Genomic DNA, 18,035 nt, shown 5'->3' on the forward strand with positions numbered 1-18,035 from the left:
AAATGTCACTAGCAAAAACTCAATGCTGTGCGTTTTTGAATAGCAACTTGTACAGTCGTATAACCATTGTCGCTGACAATTTTATGTTGTACCTTTCTGATTGGAAATAGTGTACGGTTATATAACAGTGATTGTCTCACGGGAAGGAAAAACGGGGAGATGCTGATGTAAACAGCATCTCCCCGTTCTGCCTAGCAACAAGTGACACTGATCTCTGCTCCCTTTTGATAGAGATCAGTGATCTGTAAAACACAGCCACTCCCCCCACAGTTGGAAACACGACCCTAGGACACACTTAACCCCTACACTGCCACCTCTTTGTTAACCCCTTCCCTGCCAGGCTCATTTACACATGAATCAGTGCATTTGTATACTGATTGCTGTATAGATGACAATGGTCCCAAAAATGTCCGATGTGTCCACCATAATGTAGCAGTCACAATAAAAAAAATTGCTGATCGCTGCCATTACTAGTAAAAAAAAAAATTATTAATAAAAATGCCATAAAACTATCCCCTATTTTGTAAACGCTGTAACTTTTGCGCAAACCAATCAATAATCGCTTATTGCGATTTTTTTTATCAAAAATTTGTAGAATACATATCGGCCTAAACTGAGGAAAAAAAAATTATATATTTTTTTGGGATATTTATTATAGCAAAAAGTAATAAAAAAAATTGTCGCTCTTTTTTTGTTTATAGCGCAAAAAATAAATACCACAGAGGTGATCAAATACCACCAAAAGAAAGCTTTATTTGTAGGACAAAAAGGACATACATTTTGTTTGGGAGCCACATTGCATGGCCACGCAATTGTCAGTTAAATCAACACAGTGCCAAATCGCTAAAAGTGGTCTGGTCTTAACCACTTAAGCCCCGGACCAATTGTCAGCCTAAAGACCAGAGGTCTTTCTACAATTTCGCACTGCACTGCTTTAACTAGAAATTGCGCGGTCATGCAATGTTGTACCCAAACGAAATTTGCCTCCTTTTCTTCCCACAAATAGAGATTTCTTTTGATGGTATTTGATTGCCTTTGCGATTTTTATTTTTTACGATATAAAAGGAAAAAGACTGAAAATTTTGAAAAAAAAAAGATATTTTCTACTTTTTTTTTATAAGAAAAATCGAATAAACTAAATTTTAGTCATACATTTAGGCCAAAATGTATTCAGCCACATGTCTTTAGTAAAAAAAAATGTCAATAAGCGTATATTTATTGGTTTGCGCAAAAGTTATAGCGTCTACAAACTAGGTGTACATTTTCTGGAATTTACACAGCTTTTAATTTATGACTGCCTATCTCATTTCTTGAGGTGCTAAAATGGCAGGGCAGTACAACCCCCCCCCCCCCCCCCTCCAAATGGCATGTTGAGCCCATTGAATATTTTTTTTTGTCCCAAGTGATTGAATAATGACACAAAAAAAAAGTTTACAAAAAGTGGTCACTAAATTATATATTGCTCACACATCCCATAGTTATATGTGGAATTGCACCCCAAAATATATTCTGCTGCTTCTCCTGAGTACGGGGATACCACATATGTGGGACTTTTTGGGATCCTAGCCGCGTACGGGACCCCGAAAACCAATCACTGCCTTCAGGATTTCTAAGGGTGCAAATTTTTGATTTCACTCCTCACTACCTAGCACAGTTTCGAAGGCCATAAAATGCCAAAATAGCACAAAACCCCCCAAATGACCCCATTTTGGAAAGTAGACACCCCAAGCTATTTACCGAGAGGCATGTTGAGTCCATTAAATATTTTATATTTTGCCACAAGTTGCGGGAATATTACAAACTTTTTTTTTTGCACAAAGTAGTCACTAAATGATATATTGCTCACACATGCTATGGGCATAAGTGAAATTACACCCCAAAATAAATTCTGATGCTTCTCCTGAGTACGGGGATACCCCATGTGGGGGACATTTTGGGAGCCTAGCCACATATGGGACCCCGAAAAACCAAGCACCGCCTTCAGGATTTAAATATAAAACACTACCAAAAAAAAACTGTTAGTGATCGCAGGGATCAGGCCTGACTGCGAACGCTGCAGTTATGTGTTTAGTGTTTTGTAAGTGACAGTGATCGATCGATACTGCACTTGGGTGAGCTGGGCGGAGGGGCAAAACGCAGGTGCTAGCAGGTATCTGGGCTGATCCCGCTAACAATGCATTTTTTTTGGAACCCTAAACTGCTGGGGACGCTAATATAGATCTGATCAGATCAGATATTGATCTGTTCAGATACTATACCACTACGGGAGGTGTATACTTTGCGCGTGGGTGTTAGCGGTACTGGCACTAACCTAGCGCTGCCTGGGGCGACGCAGACCCTATCTGACCCTAAAACCTAATTGATATCACCCGCCGGGTGATCAGGGGGTTAAACCTTTATTGGGTAATAAATGGTGGGTGCCCTGATGCTATAAAAAGCAAACTAACTAACCAGAGTCACCCGTAACACTTATATGGTGATCACTGGTGAAAGGGTTAACTAGGGGCAATCAGGGGGTTAAAATCTTTATTAGGAAGTATATGGGGGTTCCTGACGCTATATAAAGACCTGACGGGGAGCCTAAATAACTAACTGGCTAACCAGCATCACCAGTAACACTTATACAGTGATTGCTGGTGAAAGGGTTAACTCTAGGGGCAATCAGGTGGTTAAAATCTTTATTAGGTAGTATATGGGGGTACCTAACGCTATAAAAACCTGGCGGTGAACATAAAAAATAACTAGCTACCTAGCGACACCAGTGACACAAATGCAGCGATCAGAAAAACGATCGCTTAGTGACACTGGCAAAAGGGGTTGAAAGGGTTACCTGGGGGCAATCAAGGGGTTAAAACCTTTATTAGGTAGTATATGGGGGTCACGGGCGCTATATAAAAACCTGACGGGGAACCTAAATAACTAACTGGCTATCCAGCATCACCATTGACACTTATACGGCGATCACTGGTGAAAGGGTTAACTCTAGGGGCAATCAGGGGGTTAAAACCTTTATTGGGTAGTATATGGGGGTACCTAATGCTATAAAAACCTGGCGGTGAACCTATAAAAAAAACTAACTACCTAGCGGCACCAGTGACACTAATGCAGCGATCAGAAAAACGATTGCTTAGTGACACTGGCAAAAGGGGGTGAAAGGGTTAACTCTAGGGACAAACAGGGGGTTAAACCTTTATTAGGGGGGTAGGGGGCTACCCTGGACCTAACACTAACTGCCCTAACACTTTTTACTGTCACAACTGACACTAAATGCAGTGATCAGTAAATAAATGATCACTGCAATCAGTGACACTGTGACTGGGAGGGGGGGGGGGGCTGGGGGCGATCGGGGGGGGGGGGGTGATCGGGAGGTGATTTGTGTGCCTATGTGTACCTACATGTCAGTGTAGTGTTGGTGCACTTACTATCTCTGCTCTGCTCGCAGTCCGGTCAAAAAGACTGCCCAGAGGAGAGTGACATCACTTCCTCCCTGCCTGTGTTTACACTACACAGGCAAGGGAAGCTTCTCATTCGCCAGGAGCGATCGAGAGGGGATGGCCATCCCCTCATCCCGGATCGCTCCTGAAGCGAAACGGACCGCCGCAGCCAGCGGGAGGGGTTCCGATTGGACCCCCCACCCGCTGGAAGGCAAGCACGTACCGGTACGTGCTTGTGCCTGTCGGTGCCATTGTGCCAACGTATATTTACATGCGGCGGTCCTTAAGTGGTTAAGCCAGCAAAAAGGTCCGGTCTGAAAGTGGTTAACGAGCACAGACCCAGAGATCTATTAAGTCATTCTCAGGAAGAGATGATCACAATCTTAGCCTGGAGGTAATCAGACACCTGTAGGACTTTACACTAGATACAGGCTAGTTTATGTAGCTTTAGCACAGAGGTTTGCACCAGGAACCCATCAATTAAGGGTTGCAGGATAGCATTTTATCCTTCTCACACAGCTCACAGGTGAGCTGTAGCCCAAACCACAAGAGGGCTTGATTAACTCTTGCACACTGATACAGCAGTGTAAAGAGGAAATAATAGGTTGGAACTTGAGGTGTTCACAAGGGTGCCCCCCCCACCCTATGGGTAAAAATGAGGGGGCAAGCTTTTAAGAGCCAAAAAAAACCTCTAAATGCACCATCGTAGAGCCACCTGCTAGATCAGGGGTTGACAAATTTGCTTGGAATCTAGGAGCCAGCTTAAAAAGTTAGGAGCCAGGTCCGTGACGGCGATCCGGACCTGTCCCTGGCCTGACATGGAGACGAGTGAGGGGAAGATAGCAGCGCCGTCGCCGCCCCCCCCCCCGTCTCCAAGTCATTGCCCATAGCTCTTAGAGGGACATTTTATTTTATTTTCAATTGCATTTTAGTGTAAATATGAGATCTGAGGTCTCTCTGACCCCAGATCTCATATTTAAGAGGACCTGTCATGCTTTTTCTATTACAAGGGATTTTTACATTCCCTGTAATAAGAATAAAAGTGACACAACATTTTTTTTAAAAGAACAGTGGAAAAAAAAAAAAGTTAAAATAAGCAGAAAAAATAATAATTTTTAAACGCGCCCTGTCCTGCTCGCATATTAAATCGGTGTTCGAACCACACATAGGAGGTAGCGCCGTGATCGGTAGAGCGAGAGCAATAATTCTAGCCCCAGACCTCCTCTGTAACTCAAAACGTGCAACCTGTAGAATTTTTTTAAACGTCGCCTATGGAGATTTTAAAGGGTAAAAGTTTGTCGCCATTCCATGAGCGGGTGCAATTTTGAAGCGTGACATGTTGGGTATCAATTTACTCGGCGTAACATTATCTTTCACAATATAAAAAATAATTGGGCTAACTTTACTGTTGTCTTATTTTTTTATTAACTAAATTATTTTTCCCAACAAAAGTGCGCTTGTAAGTCCGCTGCACAAATACGGTGTGACAGACAGTATTGCAACAACCACCATTTTATTCTCTAGGGTGTTAGAATAAAAAATATATATAATGTTTAGGGGGTTCTAAATAAAGGGAAGAAGAGGCAGGTAATATAAAACAGTCATTAGCATTGCTGGTTTGTCATACCAACGGCGACCACAAGAGGGCGCCAGATTCCATAAGGAATCATAGGACCGCAGAAGGCCTCAAAGCCGCGGCCTAAATTTTCGGCCACCGGCGGAACGGCCCGTCGCGATCACGCTGGGGGGGTCCACAGAGACAGGATACCCCCAGCTGTGCTGCCCCAGGCGCGAGGTCGCTATTTCTAGTCGCCAATGCGACCTGGCGCCCGGGTTTTGTCGAGCCCTGTGCTAGATTCATAGCAGCTGGCCTAGATTTAGATTACCTGGTGTGCATTTGCTGACCAGGGGAAACCTGTTATTATTCCTGGAATTTCCAGGTTCCTGTAAACCACCTCACAATCTTCCCATTAACTGTTTAGGAATGTTTAGTGGCAGGAATAGCCTGTAAGAAACTGTGCCTAACAGATCACACCTCTTCACTAGATTCACCCATATTGATGTACTATATTAGGGTTTATAGTGGTAGGCTGGTAAGCTAGTTTTGCAATAACCATAGCATCTGATTTACAAGGAAGCTGTTTACATTGGTCTAGCTGAAGCTTCTGGGCTATTTGTTCCCAGACACAAGGGAAAACATAGTAGCACCCAGGATTGAGGGAAGGAGTCCTATCTCAACACCCTAAAACCACCTGGCTATTAGGGATTCTGCTGTTAAGCTCCCAAGGCAAAGGGAAGTACTCATTGCTTTGTTGTCTTTCCCCTTTTTTGCCACAGCCACAGGGCTCACTTTTCCAACCGCAGGACATACTGAAGGAGGAGAATAGTGGCCAAAATCATCACCTTCTAAGTTGTTGTCCCATCTGGAGAGCTGCAAAGATAGGCTGTGTGACTCACACTGCACCAGCATACACACACCTATCCTGGGACCCAACTTTTTCAAAGGGAAGAGGTAAAAGCCAAGGCCAAACATTTTTTAGCCGTGTTCAGATCTAGCCTGGCTATCCATATCCCCCCCCCCCCCATCCTCCTCTTCCTCGTCTGTCTGGGCAAGAGGGAGTGACTGCGAGTGTAGGATAAGGGCACTAGGTCCCCCTCCAGAGAGGCTTTCCTGGGAGGATGTGCCCTCTCTAGGGGTGAGCTCCTCTGTCTCAGGGCCCTGGGCTATTGACTGCCCGGCGGCATCACGGAAGGCTTTAACAGTTGCCAGCATTTCCGTTTGCGTAGATGAGAAAAAAATGTATACATTTTTTTTCTTCTTCCTCAATGCCGAAGCCTCTTTTCCTGCTAATTTATTTATGCATTTATAGCTGAAGAGCTTTAAGTGAGACTTGAGGAGTTTGTCCTTACAATACCCACTCTTTTTCAAGGAGCTATGCACTGTAGCGGTGGGAAGGTGTTTATCTGGGGCCTCCTGGGCTCTGCCGGGGGGACTCTGTAAGATAAGAGACATATTATATATATAACATTATATGTAGGGCTGAAACAACTAATCGATTAATCGACAACGAATCAATTATGGAATTAATCGATTACTATTTTCATAATCGATTAATCGGCCAATAACAAAATGGGTTAAATTTAATGAGTCTGATGATATTTACTAGATTGACCCTTTAATAGTATATCTCTCCTCTAATAGTATATACAGTACATCTCCTCTAATAGTATATACAGTATATATCCCCTCTAATATATACAGTATATCTCTTCTGTCTGTTATTCTCAGAGTGGATTAGATATTTTGCTCCCTAACCATATAGTCGGTTATTTATATTTACCACTGCACTGAGATATTTAAGAATAAATTACCTTTTTTTTAAATTTTACATATTAACTAAATCATACGCCACACTTTTTTTTTTAAGGTTATTAATCGAAACAATAATCGGCCAACTAATCAATTATGAAAATAATCGTTAGTTGCAGCCCTAATTCTTCCCCCAGATTGCGGGCTTGTACTGGGGAGGGAGGAAGGGTAAGGTAAAGTTCAGCCTGTCCTGACTCTTCCAGGATTCTTGACACTAAGAATCTGGATTTTCTTACCCCCTTCCCCACCTCCCTTTCTAAGGGGGTTGTACACACCGGGCCCCGACCTGGATCTGCCCGCAGTAGTTGTTTTCCCTTCCTCTTGTTCCAAGAGGAGGTTAGCAGGGTCCTGGACTGCCGATACCACTGGTGCGACAGGTACAGCTGGCCAACCGCTTCTCACCGCCTTGCTCTGCTCTCTGCGCTTCTCCAGGTTGCGCTGTGACTCCGGCTGATGCACCCGTGCCTCAGAGCGAGGCTTAGAAGACAGCACATCCTGAAACTTTGGCCATGAGGAGAGCGACTGCGGTGAAGATTCAAACAGCCTCAGGGATGGCGCGCACTCGCTGTGGCCAGAGCGCTGGTGCTAACTTGGGGGCGACCTGTGAGAGAGAGGACAAGCCTGCAGGTTAGTTCAGCCCTCCCTGGCTTCCCTAAAACCTGTCTCAACAGGGGACTATCAGATCCTCCCCAGTCATTCGGTCTTGCAAAAAAAAAAACATGCTGCTGTGTTCGGGAGAAACACAATCAATACTGTGGATCAAGGGGTGGGGACTTATAACAAAGCTGTCAAGTGATTGTGTTTCCTGTAGGGAGAAGCCCTCATCTCTCAGGTGTGCCGTCCTGGAAGGTGATAGGAGAAAATAACTTTTATTTACTTGATCCTCTGCTCCCTCGATATACAGTGTTCCCCTATGCTCCAGCAGTGTCCTTACACCCAATGCAGAGCTATGGGCCCTGTATACATCTTGATGACATCAGAGGACCTTAGAACACAAAAGTGAGCGGAGTGGAGCCTGAAGGGTCTGGTCCAGTGGTGTGGAGAAGCTGAAGGATGCAGAGGATCAGGTAAGTAAAACCGCTGTACCTGGTCCCCCTAGACAAAAATGAGCAGTTAAGCAGTTAACCCTTGCAGTGTGGGTGCAGGACTTTTGTGACAGGGTTCAGCTTTAGGCCTGTTTCACACGGGCACCTCCATCCTGCGGAACCCGTTTGCTTAGCGGGGGAAATCGATCTGTTGTGAAGAGCGGACACAGACACAGTCTCGCTCTCCTCTATGGGGAAATCAGGTGGAGATGGACCACTTGTCTGTTTTCATTGGATCATCCTATAATCCTATCTGTCTGGATTTTCTGTGAGGAGATCGCAAGGTACAATCGGGTCTGCCCTTTGGACCTGATCGTAAAGCGTAAGGAGTTAAAAAACAAAAAACATATGTGCCCACATCTTTTCTTCAATTCATTTTACTATAAAGTTCCATAATTTTTCCTGCAAATTACGTGGCACAGCACCTATGACATGCGTGCAATAGTTGTCAAATCCCCAAGACTTTACATACAGAAATTATCAGGTGTTTGATTGCAAAAATAATCAAATAGAAGAAGAAGCTTTTCACCAAATGTTCTGTATAGAAATAAATAGGCTTCTTTGATTTGCTTTAGCAACCTTTTTACTTATAAAATATGGCTAAAAATGGCTGAAATTTACAAAATTGCTGCATGTATGGTCAGCATAACGCAATATACAAAGCAAGATAGAGACATACCTAAACAATCCATTCAGTTAGTATGCAGCAAGGCAGGTTCTTGCACTACATAGGTGATTGTAGAACTAAAGGAGATTGCACAATCAGATTTTTATAGTGTATGGTCAGCTAAACAAAGGTATACAAAGACCGAAAATCAGCGGGTCCAGCTGGAACCAGCAGACTTTTGGTCTGTGTGTACTGCTGTTTGTTCCAAAGAAGTCAGTCTATGGCTCATGCTGGAAAGCCAACGTTCAATTAGCGCTTTCAGCCAATGCCTGCAAGTGCTGATTTGTGTATTTAGACAAGATGGATGTCCCCCCTGTCAGGATACAACAACGTGGCATGGGAGAGCCCTGCATCCCACATCATTTGTGTTGATGTGGGGATCTGTCAGTTTTTGGGTTTTTTCCCATTCAACTCGCAAGTTGGACAAAAATAAAACTGAATGTGTACATCCAGATTAAGGCACAACATACACTATACAATCTCTGTACAATCAACTTTAGATCTAACAAAACTATGTAATAGGAGTACCTTCTTATTCTATCCAGTCAGGCAGACCCTTGCACTACATACCTGTTTGTTAGATCTAATGGAGATTGTGCAATTGGATCTTAACGCGAGCGTTGAGTTTAAGAGTCACCGTACACCTTACAGCCTGACTGGCCAAATTTGAATCCATCAATGGTTTTGCTTGAGAAATCGATCTAATAAATAACTTCTGTCAAACGGGAATGTTGGAAAACCTTTGTCAATCAGTTGGTTGCAGCCCATTAACAGTATAGTCTGATAGCGGAAGAGTCCCGCTGTCAGAATACAGTGCCACAGGGAGGGGAGCATTCCTCCATCCACCTGGCTTATGTGGATGAAGGAATCTGTTTACTTTTGTTTTAATCAGATTACTAGCTAATCCCCCCAAAAAAATCTATGAGCCTTACCAAAACTTTGTATTATGAGGACCTATCTAATCTGTCCAATCAAATGTGTATCCAATCAGACAAGCCCTCCAGGTTGAACCATGTTTTAAGTGCCCCCAACCGAAGTAAAAGGTTCACACTTTTGCGGGTCTGCGACCCACGTTTTGCGCCGACTTGGCAGTCCGTTCACTTGAGTGGGCTGCTGTGCTCCTGAAAATGCAGGGAAAAGGTCTCTTCTTCCATTCTGAAAGTGCAGCCTGCACAGAAACTACAAGTGCAGTGCAGCTCCCAGTGTGGGGAAACCATGATGCATTTTCCAGTGAGTGGGTGTGCCATTAGGACAGGGCTCGACAAACCCCAGGCGCCAGGTCACCATGGCGACCAGAAATCGCACCCTGGCACCTAGGCTGCCACCAGCCCACACACTATAAATCCTGATGCCCCAGACATGCAGTGCATTAACATTGACCACCTCCTTCTCCCTTCTCCACACTCAGCGCGGCACTTGATGCTTGCCAGAGCCGCTGAGTGTTTGAAACTGACAAGTAACTTAGAGATCAGAGAGGAGGATCTGTCAGATTTGAGCTTGATGTCGGGGGTGGGCGGGACCCAGCCGGGGGGGGGGTGGGTCCTTGCCTGGGTGGGCGGGACCCCACAGCTATCAAACACCAGCCAATGGGATCTTAGCGGGCCGCTACGTATATGTGTCCCCGCCCCTTTTCTTAAGCAGCCCAATCATTGGCTGGTATTTGATAGCTGCTGGGTCCCGCCCACCCTGGCCAGGTCCCGTCCACCCCGACATCAAGCTCAAATCTGACAAATCCTCCTCTCTCAATTACTTGTCAGTTTCACACCCCAGCCGAATCTGACAGCTCCTCTCTCTCCTCTGTTACTTGTCAGTTTCACACAGTTACTGAGTGCTCAGTGTGAAACCTGGCAGTGCCAATCAGTGCCATCTGCCACCGCCAACCAATGCTACCTGCTAGTGCCAACCAGTGCCCACCAGTGCCACCTGCCACCACCAACCAGTGGCACTGCCAATCAGTGCCACCTACCAGAGCCATCTGCCAGTGACAAACAGTGCCAGCTGCCAGTGCCAACACCAATCAGTGCCACCTGCCATTGCCAACCAGTGCCACCTGCCAGTGCCACTGCCAATCAGTGCCACGTACTACCTGCCAGTGCCAATCAGTGCCACCGCCAACCAGTGCCACCTGCCAGTGCCAACCAGTGCCACTGCCAATCAGTGCCACCTGCCAGTGCCAATCAGTGCCACCGCCAATCAGTGCTACCTGCCATCGCCAACTAGTGCCACCTACCAGTGCCACCGCCAATCAGTGCCACCGCCAATCAGTGCCACATGCCACCGCCAACCAGTGCCACCACCAATCAGTGCCACCTGCCATTGCCAACCAGTGCCACCCGCCAGTGCCACATGCCACCGCCATCCTGGCCGGATCCTGCCCACCCCCGACATCAAGCTTAATTCTGACAGCTCCTCTCTCTCCTCTGTTACTTGTCAGTTTCACAAAGTTACTGAATGCTCAGTGTGAAACCTGCCAGTGACAATCAGTGCCATCTGCTAGTGCCACCTGCCACCACCAACCAGTGCCCCTGCCAATCAGTGTCATCTACCAGTGCCATCTGCCAATGACAACCAGTTCCACCTGCCACCGCCAACCAGTGCCACCGCCAATCAGTACCACCTGCCAGTGCCAATCAGTGCCACCTGCCATCACCAACCAGTGCCACCTGACAGTGCCACCGCCAATCAGTGACATGTGCCACCTGCCAGTGCCAACACCAACCAGTGCCAACCAGTGCCACCACCAATCAGTGCCACCTGCCAGTGCCAATCAGTGCCACCTGCCATCACCAACCAGCATCAATCAGTGCCACCTGCCATCGCCAACCAGTGCCACCTGTCATCGCCAACCAGTGCCACCTGCCAGCGCCAATGCCAATCAGTGCCACGTGTCAATTGCCAGTGCCAACCAGTGCCACCGCCAACCAGTGCCACCATCAATCAGTGCCACCTTCCAGTGCCAATCAGTGCCACCTGCCATCGCCAACCAGTGCCACTGCCAATCAGTGCCACATGCCACCGCCAACCAGTGCCACCGCCAATCAGTGCCACCTGCCAGTGCCACCGCCAATCAATGCCACCTGCCATTGCTAACCAGTGCCAGGTGCCACCGCCAATCAGTGCCATCTGCCAGTGCCAACCAGTGCCACCTGCCATCATCAACCAGTGCCGCCTGCCAGTGGCAATAGTGCCACCTGCCAGTTCCAAACCAGCGCCACCTGCCAAAGCCCGCCAGTGCCAACCAGTGGCACTGCCAATCAGTGCCACCTGTCAGTGTCACCTGCCACTGCCAATCAGTGCCATGTGCCAGCGCCACCTGCCAGTGCCAACCAGTAGCACTGCCAATCAGTGCCCCCTGTCAGTGCCAATAGTGCCACCTGCCAATGCCAATAGTGTCACTGCCAATCAGTGCCAACCAATGCCACTGCCAATCAGTGCCACCTGCCAGTGCCATCTGTCAGTTCCATGTGCCAACCATTGCCACCTGCCAATGGCAACCAGTACCATCTGTCAGTCCCAAACCAGTGCTACCTGCCAGTGCCAACCAGTGCAAATTGTGAAGTGAAAATTACTGGCCTTACCCTGGGAGCTGAAAATCCAAAAACTGGCTCCTAACTTTTTTAACTGGCCCCTAGATTCAAAGCAAATTTGTCAAGCCCTGCATTAGGATTAATGGTACCCACACGCATCTCCTGTGTTTTTCTGTGCAGGTTGTGGCATCTGAGGGAACAGGTGCAAAGCAAACCCGCAGCTGCAACCACCCATGCAATTGTGAAGATAGCCGAAGAGGAACTTTGGCCAATTATAAAAATAAACAGTTTACGCAACACTTTACAACGTATGGGGGGGGGGGGGGGGACAACACAATTACAGTACAGTTCAATACAAAAGGTACAGGAGGGCCTTGCTCATAGAGCTTACATTCTAAAGGGAGGTGGTGGTGGTACAAATGGTAATAGCTGCAGAGAATGATTTGATGGGGGGCAGATTAAAGGTCAGAAGCTACAAATAGTGTAGCTGTTGACTTTTAGTAAACACACACTTGACCAGTCCAGCAGGCCAGAGCTGTGTTCACTCAGACAGGATCTTCGTCGGTCTTCCCCATCTTGGCTGTGTGAAGCCGGCTGTGACTTTCTGCTGTTTTACAGCCAGCTTACAACTGCACATGCTCTGCTTACAGACTGGTCCCACAGCCTCCTGGGACACGTGACGTGTCCCAGGAGTAGGGATGAGCTCCAGCGTGTTCGCACACTCCACGTGAAGAGCCCGTCTGGAAGTTGGCACGGCGCTGCACTAATCATAGGCAGTGAGACATTTCCCGATCTCTGCAGACGCACATCTGGAAAATGTTTCACTGCCTGTGATTAGCGCAGCGCCGTACCGACTTCCAGGCGGCCTCTGCACGTGGAGTGTGCGAACACGCCCAAGCTCATCCTTACCCAGGAGGTTTGCAGGCGGGGAGCGGGAAACCAAACTTTTGCAATTCCCACCTGGGTGAGAAAAGCGGAAGTGGGACCAGGTATCTGACAAAAAAAGTTTCCAGTAGTGGCAGAGGAGGGGATAAAGATGATGCTTTAACATGCAAAGGCAGAGAACTTGGGGTGTTTACATGGTGGGGTAATGATGGTGTGCCTCAACTATCACGTCTGTCCTGATCTATTCAAATAAATATGGGGTTAAATAAATACAGGCAGCGAGATGACGTCGCATTGCCTCCTCACTGCCTGAAGAAACGGTGCTAAAAAGCGATCCGATAACCATTCTTTCTTTATATTACCACCTGGATAACTGCAGTTTATTATAAATTGAACGCATTTCCATAGGTTGTAAATGATAGAGTAACATTCTCTTGTACGTTTATTTTTATTTATTCATATATTTATTTTTTATAAATAACATCTGTATTTCAATGTTATATTTACATTTTTTTTTGTCAAATATTCTGTATTTGTTGTTATTTATTATTTCTAAAACAAATAAATCTTTTGAGTGAGAAAAAAATAGATCTGAACGAAGAGGCGCGATGGTTGGAAGCATGTCTAAAAGTCAGACCAAAGGAGATTGTACAATCAGATTGTATGGTGTGTTATTGAGGCTCCATCAACTGACAAGACTACTGCAGGTTCCAATAACGGAACAGTTCTATAAAATGGATTTTTCAGATGCTTCCGATAAGTAAATAAAAACGTGAATGTAAAATAGTCAGACTGACAAAGCCGTCATGTTCCTTCCTAGCAGCCTCTTACAACAAGGAGCGGCTGCAGTGTTGTCTTCTCGGGAGGCTTACACAGAATAAAGCACGTACATAACACATAGGAATGCCTCGTTTTCAAGGCCACTTACTCAGCACAGGGCGACGCCTTGTCCGCAAAATCCGGAGATTTCCGCCTCAGCACAAGCAAATCCTGTCGCCTCGCTTCTCGTCCATGACAGATATATGGGTCACCAGACGTATCAACGTGCCGCTGCTGCCAGTCCTTGTCTGGTAAGCTGGAGAAGATCCGGAGGAAAGACGGCCGCTGCTTCCTGTAGGCGCCTCCCTTCTCTCTGCTGGAACCACAGAGACAGCAGTGGCATCAATCCACCTGTGACAGTCCCTCTCCAGCCACCTCCCAAAATGACTTCCAGATGCCTCCCCACTGCCTCAAGATGTTGTTCCCCAGTCTAGCAGGAAGGAAGGTTGAAAAAGCTCCTTGTGACCACAAATCTAAACAGAGCGTGTCCTTTGAGGGGGAAGGATGAGTTTGCTGGAGAGTGGTTAAGGCGTTTTGTGGGAGATGCTAATGTTAGACTGACACGCTGAGGGTCCATTGAAATGACAGCCTGAAGGTCAATTTAAACCACATGTGGGGATTGCGCTATTTTAGTAAAGTCCCACTGCATAAGGCCCCTTTCACACGCGTGCTTCCTCTAAGCCGAATCCGCTTGCTCAGCAGGGGATCTCTCCGCTAATCCCCACTGAGCCAACAGGTCCTTGTCCGCTCCACAATGCGGAGCAAACACAGGCACAGTCCTGCTTTCCTCTATAGGACAGTCGGAAGGAAACAGACCACCTGCCTGTTTACAACCGATGCCAGGTGCATGGGGAGTAGAACCAACATCCATCTGTTTTTGGCGGATCTGATCATCGGGTGTCAGCGGACATGTGCTCCATGGTAGAGACTGGAGGTGTGGCCAGCAATTAAAGAGGAAGTAAACCCTGATGGGTTTACTTCCTCTTTGTCTCCCTGCAAAGGTAAAGCATAATGGACTACTATGCATCGCATAGTAGCCCATTATGTGTCACCTGACACAGGAGCCAGCAATGTCGCCGCTGTCCCCTGTAGCTCGGAGCATCTGTCTTGCGCTGTAGACAGCGGTGCCTGTCTTTTTGTAAATATCTCCTAAACCGTGTAGGTTTAGGAGATATTTCTTGGACCTACAGGTAAGCCTTAATCTAGGCTTACCTGTAGGTCAAAGTGGTTTGTAAGGGTTTACAACCACTTTAAATTTAACGGGCGTATTGGGGGAGGAGGTACAGTCTTGGGTGCCCAGACAACAATAATGTGACGAGTTATGGGTGTGGTTAATTGTGCTAACAGTGGGAGGGGCTTAAAACATGACTCTACACACTGTGTACATGGTAACATGACCACAGTCTTTGTACCCAACAGATATCTTTTAAAATTGTGCTACAAGGGAGAGTCTAATTGACATGTACAAACCTCAGCACACTAATTAGTAAAATATGAAACTCTCCCATTACATTTGCTTTTCTGCACACCGCCTACCTGGAAGAGCTTCATTTTAATCAATTCCCATCCACGCTATAGCTGATAGACATCTAATCGGCTACAGTGTGGGCTTCCAGTTCTGGGAGGACACCCATGCTTTGGACACAGCTGATCACAGATTCGGGTAATGAACCAAAATTAAAAAAAAAAACAGTGTGTGAGGTCCCTCCCAAAATCCATACCAGGCTCTTTGGGTCAGGCATAGATTTTAAGGGGGACGCCACTACAAAAGAAAAATGGCGTGGGGGTCCGCCCAAAATCCATACCAGACCCTTATCTGAGCACGCAACCAGGCAAGCTGCAGGAAAAGGGGGAGAAAAGATAGTGCCCCTGCCCTCATGATTAGTACCAGGGCACATGTCCTCAACATGGGGAGGGTCCCCCCCAAAGCACCTTGCCCCCATGTTGATGTCATCTCCACAACCCTGACCTGGTGGTTGTGGGGGTTGGTGGGTGGGGGGCTTATCGGAATCTGGAAGCCTCCTTTAACAAGGGGGCCCACAGATCCTGCCCCCCCATGTGAATGGGTATGGGGTACATTGTACCTCTACCCATTCACCCAAAAAAGTAAAAACCACAAAATACAGTTTTTGACAATTCCTTTATTAAAAAAAGAAAAAAGGTGTCTCGCGATGTCCATCCTTTTTCAATCACGCCACCCAATGGACCCAAAAAATAGACTGTTGTCTCTTGGCTGTGACAGCTGTTATATAGGCAATGGTGGGGCCACCCGGTGACATAACCAAGTGACCCTGCCCCTTCTGACGTCATGTGCTGTCAAAGGTGGTGGGGTCATCCGGTTAAGTCAGTGGGCGGCACCTCCCTTGCCTATATAACAGCTGTTGCAGTGAAAAGACAGCAGTCGGCGGGAGCCCTCCCATGATTGATGATGTACATCGCAGTACACTTTTTTTTTTGGGCTCGCCCGCCCATTTCCTCAAGGCTGCATCCTCAAATAAGGGTCCAGTATGGATTTTGGGGAAACCCCCACACCATTTTTTTTTTTAATTTTGGCACTTTGGGTCTGGTAAAATCCATACCAGACCCAAAGTGCCTGGTATGGACTGGGGGGAACCCACGCCAATTTTTTCCTTGACTTTTTATGTATATTGCCAGGAGTCGGCAATAAATTACAGCCGCAAGCAATTTTAAATTACATTTTACCTTTTAGAAATGTCATTTTGCTGTGGCACTGTAAAACACATCGCATAGATGCGCCACTCTACTGCAGACTAAGGGACCCCCCCCCCCCCCGGCATGATATTTAAAGGAATATTTCATACTTATTGTTTCACTTAAAGCGTTATAAAAATCACTGCTCATGAAAAAAATGGTTGTTTTAAAAACTTTTTTGCATTGATACATGCCCCCTGGGGTAGTACTCAGGTCCCCATACACTTTTTATGGCAATAACTTGCATATAAGCCTTAGACATGATTACTTTTTTCATGTTAATGTTCTATAGGCTTTAATAGGGTTCGCATACATTTTTTGCCTGTTTGCATGTTCTGATGCCAACCGAACCGGGGCGGGGGTGTTTGACCCATCCCTAGTGCCAGTGAAGCCTCATCAGGGCAGTCTTATTAGTGGCCATCAATGAAAAAGAAAAATTACTTGTTTGCAAAATTTTATAACAGAAACTAAGAACAACGGAGTTGATTTACTAGAACTGGAGAGTTCAATATTTGGTGCAGCTGTGCATGGTAACCAATCAGCTTCTAACGTCAGCATATTCAAATAAGCTTTGACAAAAAAAAAAAAAGAAGAACTGAAGCTGATTACGCCCATTTGCCTGCCCGTGCCATTCTGCCGACGTACATCGCCGTGCACTGGTCGGGAACCGGTTAAATACCACCAAAAGAAAGCTCTGGTTACAAAAAACTAAATTTGAGTACAGTGTTGCATGATTGAGCAATTGTCATTCAAAGTGTGACAATGCTGAAAGCTGAAAACTGGCCTGGGCAGGAAGGAGGTAAAAGTGCCCGGTATTGAAGTGGTTAACAATGACCACTGAACAAACACCATCTGTTGTACAATATGACAAAAATAGTGCAGGAGTCAGGAATGTCATATACAGCCTAGCATATGCAATCCCCTTTAGGCAGAATTCTACTGGCAGCAGCAAATCCCTTTATTATTATTATACAGGATTTATATAGCGCCGACAGTTTACACAGTACTTTACAACAGAGGGCAGACAGTACGATTACAATACAATTAAATACAGGGGGGATCAGAGAGCCCTGCTCATTAGAGTTTACAATCTAGGAGGGAGGGTCAAGTTATACAAAAGGGTTGTGGGGGATGAGCTAATGGAGAAAATAGTACAGTTGTTAGATGGAAGCAGGATAGGCTTCTGAAGAGTAAGGTTTGCAGGGATCGCCTAAAAGTGGATAAATGTGGAGACAGCCTGACAGATTGGGGTAGCAAATTCCAGAGGATGGGCGAGGTTCGGGAGAAGTCCTGGAGGCGGACATGGGAGAAGGTGATGAGGAAGCTAGAGAGCAGGAGGTCTTGGGAGGAACGAAGTGGGCGATTAGGTTGGTATTTTGAGACTAGGCTAATGATGTAGCTGGGGGCAGAGTTGTGGATGGCTTTGTAATTTATTGTTAGTATTTTGAATGTAATTCATTGGGCAAGTGGCAGCAGACACTGAGTGGTTTGTAAGGTGGGTGAGTCTGGAAGCAGCATTCATGATGGACTGAAGGG

At 46.4% G+C, this 18,035-nt stretch overlaps 1 protein-coding gene across 3 annotated transcripts in view; it reads right to left on the bottom strand.

The window, feature by feature from the left end:
• Positions 1-14,685, bottom strand: part of CDC42EP3 (CDC42 effector protein 3) — a 39,113-nt gene extending 24,428 nt beyond the window's left edge. For 2 of the 3 annotated variants that reach the window (XM_077486504.1, XM_077486502.1), the window contains exon 1: positions 13,897-14,685. The gene's annotated coding sequence lies outside the window, so the exon portion shown is untranslated. Of the gene's footprint in view, positions 1-6,353; positions 6,430-13,896 lie in introns of all 3 variants that reach the window. The other variant, XM_077486503.1, reaches the window with a different exon arrangement.
• Positions 14,686-18,035: the final 3,350 nt, after the last annotated feature.

This window comes from Lithobates pipiens, unplaced genomic scaffold, assembly GCF_037356315.1.
Source record: "Lithobates pipiens isolate NorthernLeopardFrog02 unplaced genomic scaffold, aLitPip1_a1.2 Scaffold_18, whole genome shotgun sequence".
In the NCBI taxonomy this organism is placed as follows: Eukaryota; Metazoa; Chordata; class Amphibia; order Anura; family Ranidae; genus Lithobates; species Lithobates pipiens.